Below are 7,841 nucleotides of genomic sequence, written 5' to 3'. Positions count from 1 at the left end.
CCCAGCCAAAACCAGCACATCTACTTTTACGTGGAACGTAAGTATTTTGTCTCCCATTTCAACCTTCTCTGAAAAAAAAGTACAGACAATGCATTTTTTAGCAGAACAAGTTTAGGGCCTTGGACTATATACCAAGAGATCCGGGTATGATATGAGTCAAAAGTCCTTTTTTTTCTATGGTTTTATCAGAATCGAAACCAAGGGGTTAGGCTGGAAATGACCTATGGTGATATCTATGCTTTCTACACCATCCCTTATCTAGATACTGAAGCAACAAGAGCTAGAGGATATATTGAACATACCGCACATAGCCAGAAGTGCTTTCCATCATACTCAAGCCCTGGTGTTTTCTTTACAGTGAACTCTTTGCAGCTCTCTTAAGGACTGAATCTGGTCTTTTGAAATGTGACAGGAGTAAATATTTTGAGGATAGGATGATGGGATTTTTTAATATGTTGCAGGGACTTAGTCATATCTTTCACAAAATATATTGGAGGATGTATTTCCAACCCTTGAGATAGCTTTTAAAACATTTCACCTTGGCTTATCTGGGGTAAATCCAGTTACCTAGATTGCAGAATGCTGTTGTGCAAGGTTACACTGATGTTTTTCCTGTGGAATGCCTGTCTGGGCTTCCTTCAGGACATTTGCATATGTGGCATCTCTTCTTAGATTTAAATCCAGGCGCTGCTCAGTATGCGCTCAGTATGTATTGTACACTGGAAAAAAGAGAAGGAGAACACTGTGACCTGTGTACATGTAGTACTTAGTGAGAACCTAGGGAATTATTTAATGAATTAAATCACCTCAGATATTTCTTCTACATCTTCAATGGCCCACCACATCCCATATGCCTGTAGAAATTGCTATAGGGCTCAGGTGGTCCCTCATTAGCTATAATCTAATTTAATTTCTTCCATCTTTATGTTGGAAGTACCTTCAAATAAAGCTTGATGGCATAATTCTCGGTGGCCATAATTAACAAACGAGGCAGAGGTAGGACAAGAACCCACATATGAGCACAGAAGAGATCTGTATCAGTGGTAGACATTGCAGTGTTTACCCGGTATCAGCAAGCTAGTGAACTCAGCTGTCATTGGCAGTACCCCCTGCAGGGACAAAGGTAGTAATTAAATCTCGTTATGCACAAAAGGGCCATTCCTAATGAACATGTACTGATGGTAAGCTGTGTCTCTTGGATCTTCAGGTACATTAAAAGTAGCATGAGAGATTTCTTTTCCCAGAAAGGGTTGTGCATTTTCCTGAAAGATTTTGGTCTGCACCATTGCTGCTTTCTCTGTGGAACCACATACAGTGACAGGCAGAGCATGCCAAAGTATAACGTGTCTATTAAAAATATCATAATTTTGCAAAAACTATTCAGCCTGAGTTTCTGAGTAATGTTGTCGGGAAGTACTCTGGAAACATGAGAATAGCTTCTCTCTTCTTTCCATCTCATCATAGGGGTCAGAAGAGATGGCTGCTGAAGGTCTCTTCCAATCTCATGTACTCTATGACTTTATGATCATTTCTGCATTTCTGTGAAGGACGACTAATACGATAAATCTATATAAGCCACAAATTAGTTCATTTCATAAGAAATTTAATAATGATGAAGTCGAAGGTAAAATTCTTTTGGCCTTCAATGGAAATAAATTTGCTTTTGTGGTGGAACATGATTATATTTTTTTTTATACTGAATGCATTATAGAATGTACAGGTAAACATGACCATACAATTGCAACAGTTTTTTACCATAACTCCACCCTGCCACATACTGACAGCCATAAGCATGCTTCAGCTTACGGATCTTCTGTAAATACTTGCTCTGGTTCAGCACCAGGTCATATTGCAGACAAAGAATCCTATTACATTTGTCTTTATCTTTCTTGCTATGGGTTTGAATCTGTCCCCAGAGCAAGACCAGACCTGAGACCTGCAGCACGTTCTCGGACCCCGCATGCCAAGGTGTGACTGGTGTGTTTGCATGGTGGAGAGCTGCCAGAATGCTCAACATAATCATCTTTCAGAGCAGACTGTATGTAGTCCTGGGTTTCAGAGAGCCTGTGACTGCGAGAAGGCACGAAATTTATCTGGCTCTGAATAGTAATTTTGGGTATCAGCATATCAGCTGGTATTATTTATGGTCTTAGGAACTTGACTGCTACAAAAGTTCACTGTATTTTTGTCAGCTCCTGAGAGACACCGAAAATGCTAGCTGTGTGCCCCAGTATCTATGTTCCACACAGATGAGTGCTGTGAAAGTCTAGACACAAGGATACTGCGAACCCGAGCAAGTGAAACTGAGAAATTAGCCTGTTTACTACGTTTTCCAGTGTTACATCCAGAATTTCAGGTTTCAGCTTTGCAGAAATAGCGCGCACCCTGAAAACATTTTCGCTGTTAAAGGAGTTTGTGAAGTCATTTGCAAATGGCTTTGATCACTTGCATTTCTCAAAGTAAACACTAGATGGCCATGTGGCCTTTTCCTTCTTGCCGTGTTAAAACTTAATTACGAAAAAGCCCCTGTGATGTTCTTGATGACTATAAATAATATCACATTAGGAAATTTCTCTAGAAAATTTAGCCCGTGTTAGACTGATTGCATCAGGGTCAGAACTACACAATTGTGTACAGTACCTGATAAGTACATACTGTTTTCTATGAGATTCAGTAAAAAAGCAACTTAAATCTTTTTATGAAGAAAAGTTTCCAAGTAACTTTTCAAGATACATGTTTGTAACGTGCTATATTTTAACACAGCTTATTTTCACGAAGGAAAATTGCTGGGTATGGGTGAATGTTCACGTATCTATATATTGCTAACCCCTAAGTTAAGACCTGTAGTTGTCAGTCTATAAGAATGTATGACAATTTACATTCCAAAAGCATAGGCATCTTTGAGAAGGAACGTTATAGTAAACAAAAGTTCAGCACCCTCACACATTACTCTAGGATGAAGTTCACTTTATCCTTTCTGTAATACCTACCTGTTTTTCTGCAACTGTAATTTCTCAAGATTCATTTGTAAAACTTGAGTCATTAAAAAGGATTTGATGGAAATAATTATCCTACTCATGTTTCTGTAGAAGTGTTAAAGTATTCTTTCACTGAAAAGGGAATATTGTTCCAAAATTCCTAGTAACAAAATAGAACACAAAGTCCTTTTGTTTTTAACTTTCAACAGGGCCTTCGACTTCCACAGGTTGAATACCATTCTTGCAGATTCTTTTTTCAACCCATGCTTTAATTATCTCTGGTAGAAATTTTCCATCATCTGTTTTTGGTTCATTTTAGAGTAAGAGGGAAACTTTATGAAAATGGTAGATCCGCTGCCCAGAGAACTCCTGGCTTTTAAATGCAGAAATGATAAAAGAAGTCTTATATGTAAATTGGAAATATCTGATAAGTTATAAAATAAGTTGTACAGCAATTATGTCTCAACAATTTCTTTCTTTCTTTCTTTCATAGGCATTCAAAAAATCAACAACAGACTACTTATTCACAGAAACATACTGTAGACTCTGGGAAGGCCTGACGAATTTCTTTGATGTTCCCTTCATCACTGCACATTCTGTAGTTGTTTAATAATGTGAATTATTAAGTTCTATGAAATTCTCTTCAAAAAGTTATCCCTGCTTATGGAGAAGATGTGTACACCATCCATGACTTCTTTGGCTGCAAATCAGATAGACCTTTATTGCCAAAGTAAGGTCAATCCTGGCATTACTTTCTGGGATGAAAGATTCATTTTTTTCTTAGGATACTACTGGATACCTATACTAAATGCCATTAAGATGTAAGATCTTTATGTTCTGCCCGAAGATTTGAGATAGCATATTTAAAGCAGTTTTTTTTTCATTTTAGGCTGATGGCTTGTTCTTCGTTTATGTTAGCCTCGAGTGGCAGATCTTTATTGACCATGAATTTCTGGCACTCATGTAGTGCAGCTGCTTCTTGTTTAATATTTGGATGGCAGAATGCTCAATTGTATTGAAAGCCAAGGAATTAGATTTGAGTTTAATGCACTGCTTATTACTCTCAAAGAGCTATTTATTTCAGGGGGATCAACTATGTATGAAGGCTGTTATATCAAACAGATGAGCAGTTCTCTGCTGTAGATAGGAGAAATCCTTGTTTTAAAATCTTCAGGGCACATACAGTGCTACCCCAGGTAGACGCCATTACCTTCTAATAGGTAGGTCTGGGCTCTAGGGTTTTGCTTGTTCTCAAAATGCATTTGGCAGCTGTAAGCTACATTCAGCCAGATTCCAATGCACTTGAGCAGGCAAGCCTAACCTGCTCCTTGTTCAGTGCTGACCCTGCTTACAGCAGGAGGCTGGCCTAGATGGCCTCATGAAGTCCCTTCCAAAAGGAATTACTCTCTGATTCCAGAATTTAATTTGTGTTCCTGAGAAATATTTTGAGGCTTTTTATTACTTCCTACCAGTTCCTACTTTATAAAGCTGTTTATGATTTTCTGCCTTTCCTGGGAGAAGTTATGGTGGTTTTAATTTCCAAACTATGAAGCTGGTATCTAAGCTTACACTTATCCTGTGGAATAAAACAGGTTTGAAGCCTGGAGTTGAGCAGTGAATCACAACTGCCCTGGCTATTTAATTTTTAGTAAACTCATTGGCACAGCTTAGCCCCTCCCAACTAGGGCTTTCCTTTCCAGCTAGCAGGCAGATGCCTGGATATTCTTGCACAGATGGCCATTTCCAAAAGGTAGAGGGGATGTAGCCATCCTGTGTCTGGAGGGTAAGAGGATTTTCCATAGAAGTGTGAACTGGACAATGTGAGTTCTCTTCGGGGCTAAACTTCCCCAGTCTAATTTACTATTAGGATAGAGAAATTCTCATGTTTTGAGGATCATAGTGGAATGTCTGCTGACCTCAGAGCAGGCACCAGACTTGACTGTAAGTGCAAAGTCATTTGGAGACATAAATTTGTAGGAGATTGTAAGCTGAGTGTCACTGAGAAATAGTGAGTCTTGTGGGAGCTGTTCATTTAGAGATCTGATTAAGTATGCAGATTTTCTACTGCTAGGTACTTTTTTCAATAGTATAAGAGTTGTGTGGAAGTTAAGGATGTTCAATAACATAGAAATAAGCTTGTCTGACAGATATTTCTCCCTGGAAAGATTGCTGATTGAACATAACACATGTAACTTTCTTATATTTCTTACTGTAGATGACTTCATGTCATGAACCCAGGACACTTCAATAAAGGTTGACTATGCTGGAACCTTACTAGAGCTATTGTTATTAAATCTGATGTCTGCTTGCTGTATTAGGACAGGTGTTTCCAAGGCTGCTTTATGTTGCTTGAGGAGGAAGCCCTCTAAGAAGCACTATACATTCAAACCCATTGACTGCTATATGGCAGAACTGACTGCTTGCTTGCTTGCTTACAAGATCATAACTTTTCCAACTTTATATTCATTGGGTAGCTCGCCAGACAGATGAGAAGCTGTAAAGAAATTTTGCAAGATTCTTCTTTTTGGTTCAAAGTTCTTAAGGACCTTTGGAAAGGCACCAGCACATCCAGCTGCCTTCTGTAGGGTAATATCAGGAAGACCTTGTTTCGTCTCATGTACCAGAAAGGGTACTGAAGATATAAAGGCTGTCTGACAGTTTGACATGTCTTAATAAGTTGTTTATAAACATGATTTTGAGTGGAATTATTTGCTGGAACCTTCAGGTTCCTGATATTTATAGGATTTGGATTTACTTGGAGCAGCTTGTGAGTTTCTTGATTTGCAGAATCAATAGGTGGAAGGTTATGCTGACACTGCAGAACTGGTGGCCTTTGCTATGTTTTCCTACCATGTTTATTGGCAGGTTTTGCCACGGTCAAGTTCCTATTTGGATTAGACTCCTCTTTTTGCTAACTTACAGGAATGAAATGAAGCCTAACACAAGTCTTCAGAAGAAACATGAGTCAGTTTTTCAGTTATATCCTTAGAATGTTCTTGATCTACATTTCCCACTTACTTTGCAATCAAAATGTGTAAACTGACAGACGTGCTAGCTTTGGGCACTGGCTTTGTAGTAAATTGATGCATAGAGCTCTTCTAAGAACAGTTGGTCTGGGTATAGAATAGAAGTCATTCTAGTTCCCTGGGCCTGGTAGCTGGACGAGGGAGAGTAGAAAACAGATCATGCACAGAGCAATACACAACATAAAGTAAAATAATACCACATTTTCCAGGTGCTAACCTAAAATGTTTCTTGGTTAGCATCAAAATAAAAAGGTATTGTTTTTCTGGAAAAGCCCTTAAACATACTTATTTCATCACGGGTGATATTTCCATGTTTTGTGTACAATGGTGGCTTTTTAAATCACTGACATTGCAGCAGATGGTTTGAAAAACTCACAGTGTTGTAGCCATTGATTCCACATGGAATGTCTTACAGGTGCTCCCCACATGGAGGTCACAGGTTATAAGACAATAATTTTTAATTCCATAAAATGGATTACTTGAGCGGTTTTCTGAGATTGCAATTGCTTCACTATTCTGTAGTGAAAGGAATCACTTGGTGGTATTAGAATGTATGTGTTCATCCTGAAGTGACAGCCTCAGCTGAGTTTTCTGAAACATCAGGAAATCAACATTTTTGTGATCACTGACACCTCACGTTTGTATTCCCCCCTCCCCCCACTTTTTTCAGTATCTCACCATATGGTCTATATTCCACTTCAGGATGTATTGTGACAGATTTATTAGCCTATCCTAACTGAGGGACTCTGTGAATGTTCCGCTGTTATCAATTGTCTACGTTATAACCACATAGTTTGAAATCACTGAGCACACAAAACATCTTTTGGATATTCCTAATAAGTATTATACCACTTCAGTAGTGATGATGCCAGATGAAAATTTAAAGTTGATAGGTTAGAAACTAAGATATAAAACAAGCATCATCTTCCATATAAAAATAGGAAGGTAAGAATTCCACACTGCTGTGCCAAGGCAGGAAAATAAATCTCTTGCTTCTGAAATCCATCCCAGTTTGTTATATATTCCTCTAGTCTAAGCTGATATAATACAGCATATATACTTTCCCACTGCCTTTTGTATTAGTGTGTGGGATTTCACTTTTGCTGTAAAAAAATATTTTAAATGCTAAAATATCCTGAGGAAATAGTTTTACTTAAGTAAGAAAAATCATCTGCCTCAGTGGTTGCCTGAACTGATGGTGACATGTTTGAATGAACCAGTGTGGCAAAAAATCCATATTCTTGTGATTATAAAACCTGAGAGGATCCAGCCATAATTATTATATCACAAAAGAGGCTGGGAAACTTCTTTTTGCTCAATGTGTGTCCAAACTCTTATATAAATTAATGTAATTCTTGATATTCTGAAATATTTGAGGTATGATTTGACTTGACTTTCTCAGTTAAATAATCTTTATCAAATTAACTCTCAAACTTGTTCTGAGAACTTATTATAGACTGTGTGCTTTGCTTTATTGATTACTATTTGTGTTCCTTAAATCTGAGAAGTAAATTAAATTTTCCTGCTGCACTGTCCAAGAGTCATCTGAAGATATGCACCATGGTATGCACCGTTGTCCCAGAGAAGTACCCTGTGGGCAGGGCTGGCAGACTACTGCTTGGTTTTAATTGCATGTTACCAGCTAGTTATTACAAGCATTGCATGACAATATGTTGTCATCTATTTTACATCCAAAGATTATAATATACCATAAAAAATAAATAAAAAAAATATTCTTTTAAGTAGTAAGATTCTACTTAAATTACTGAGTCATGTTCATTATATCAGTGTGGAAAGTCTCTACATTCAGATTACATTTCCCCATTCAATGTTTAAC

The sequence above is a fragment of the Lathamus discolor genome, chromosome 2 (genome assembly GCF_037157495.1).
Source record: "Lathamus discolor isolate bLatDis1 chromosome 2, bLatDis1.hap1, whole genome shotgun sequence".
Taxonomy (NCBI): Eukaryota; Metazoa; Chordata; class Aves; order Psittaciformes; family Psittacidae; genus Lathamus; species Lathamus discolor.
The sequence above is the reverse complement of the archived record's forward strand: the minus strand, read 5'-3'. Positions refer to the sequence as shown.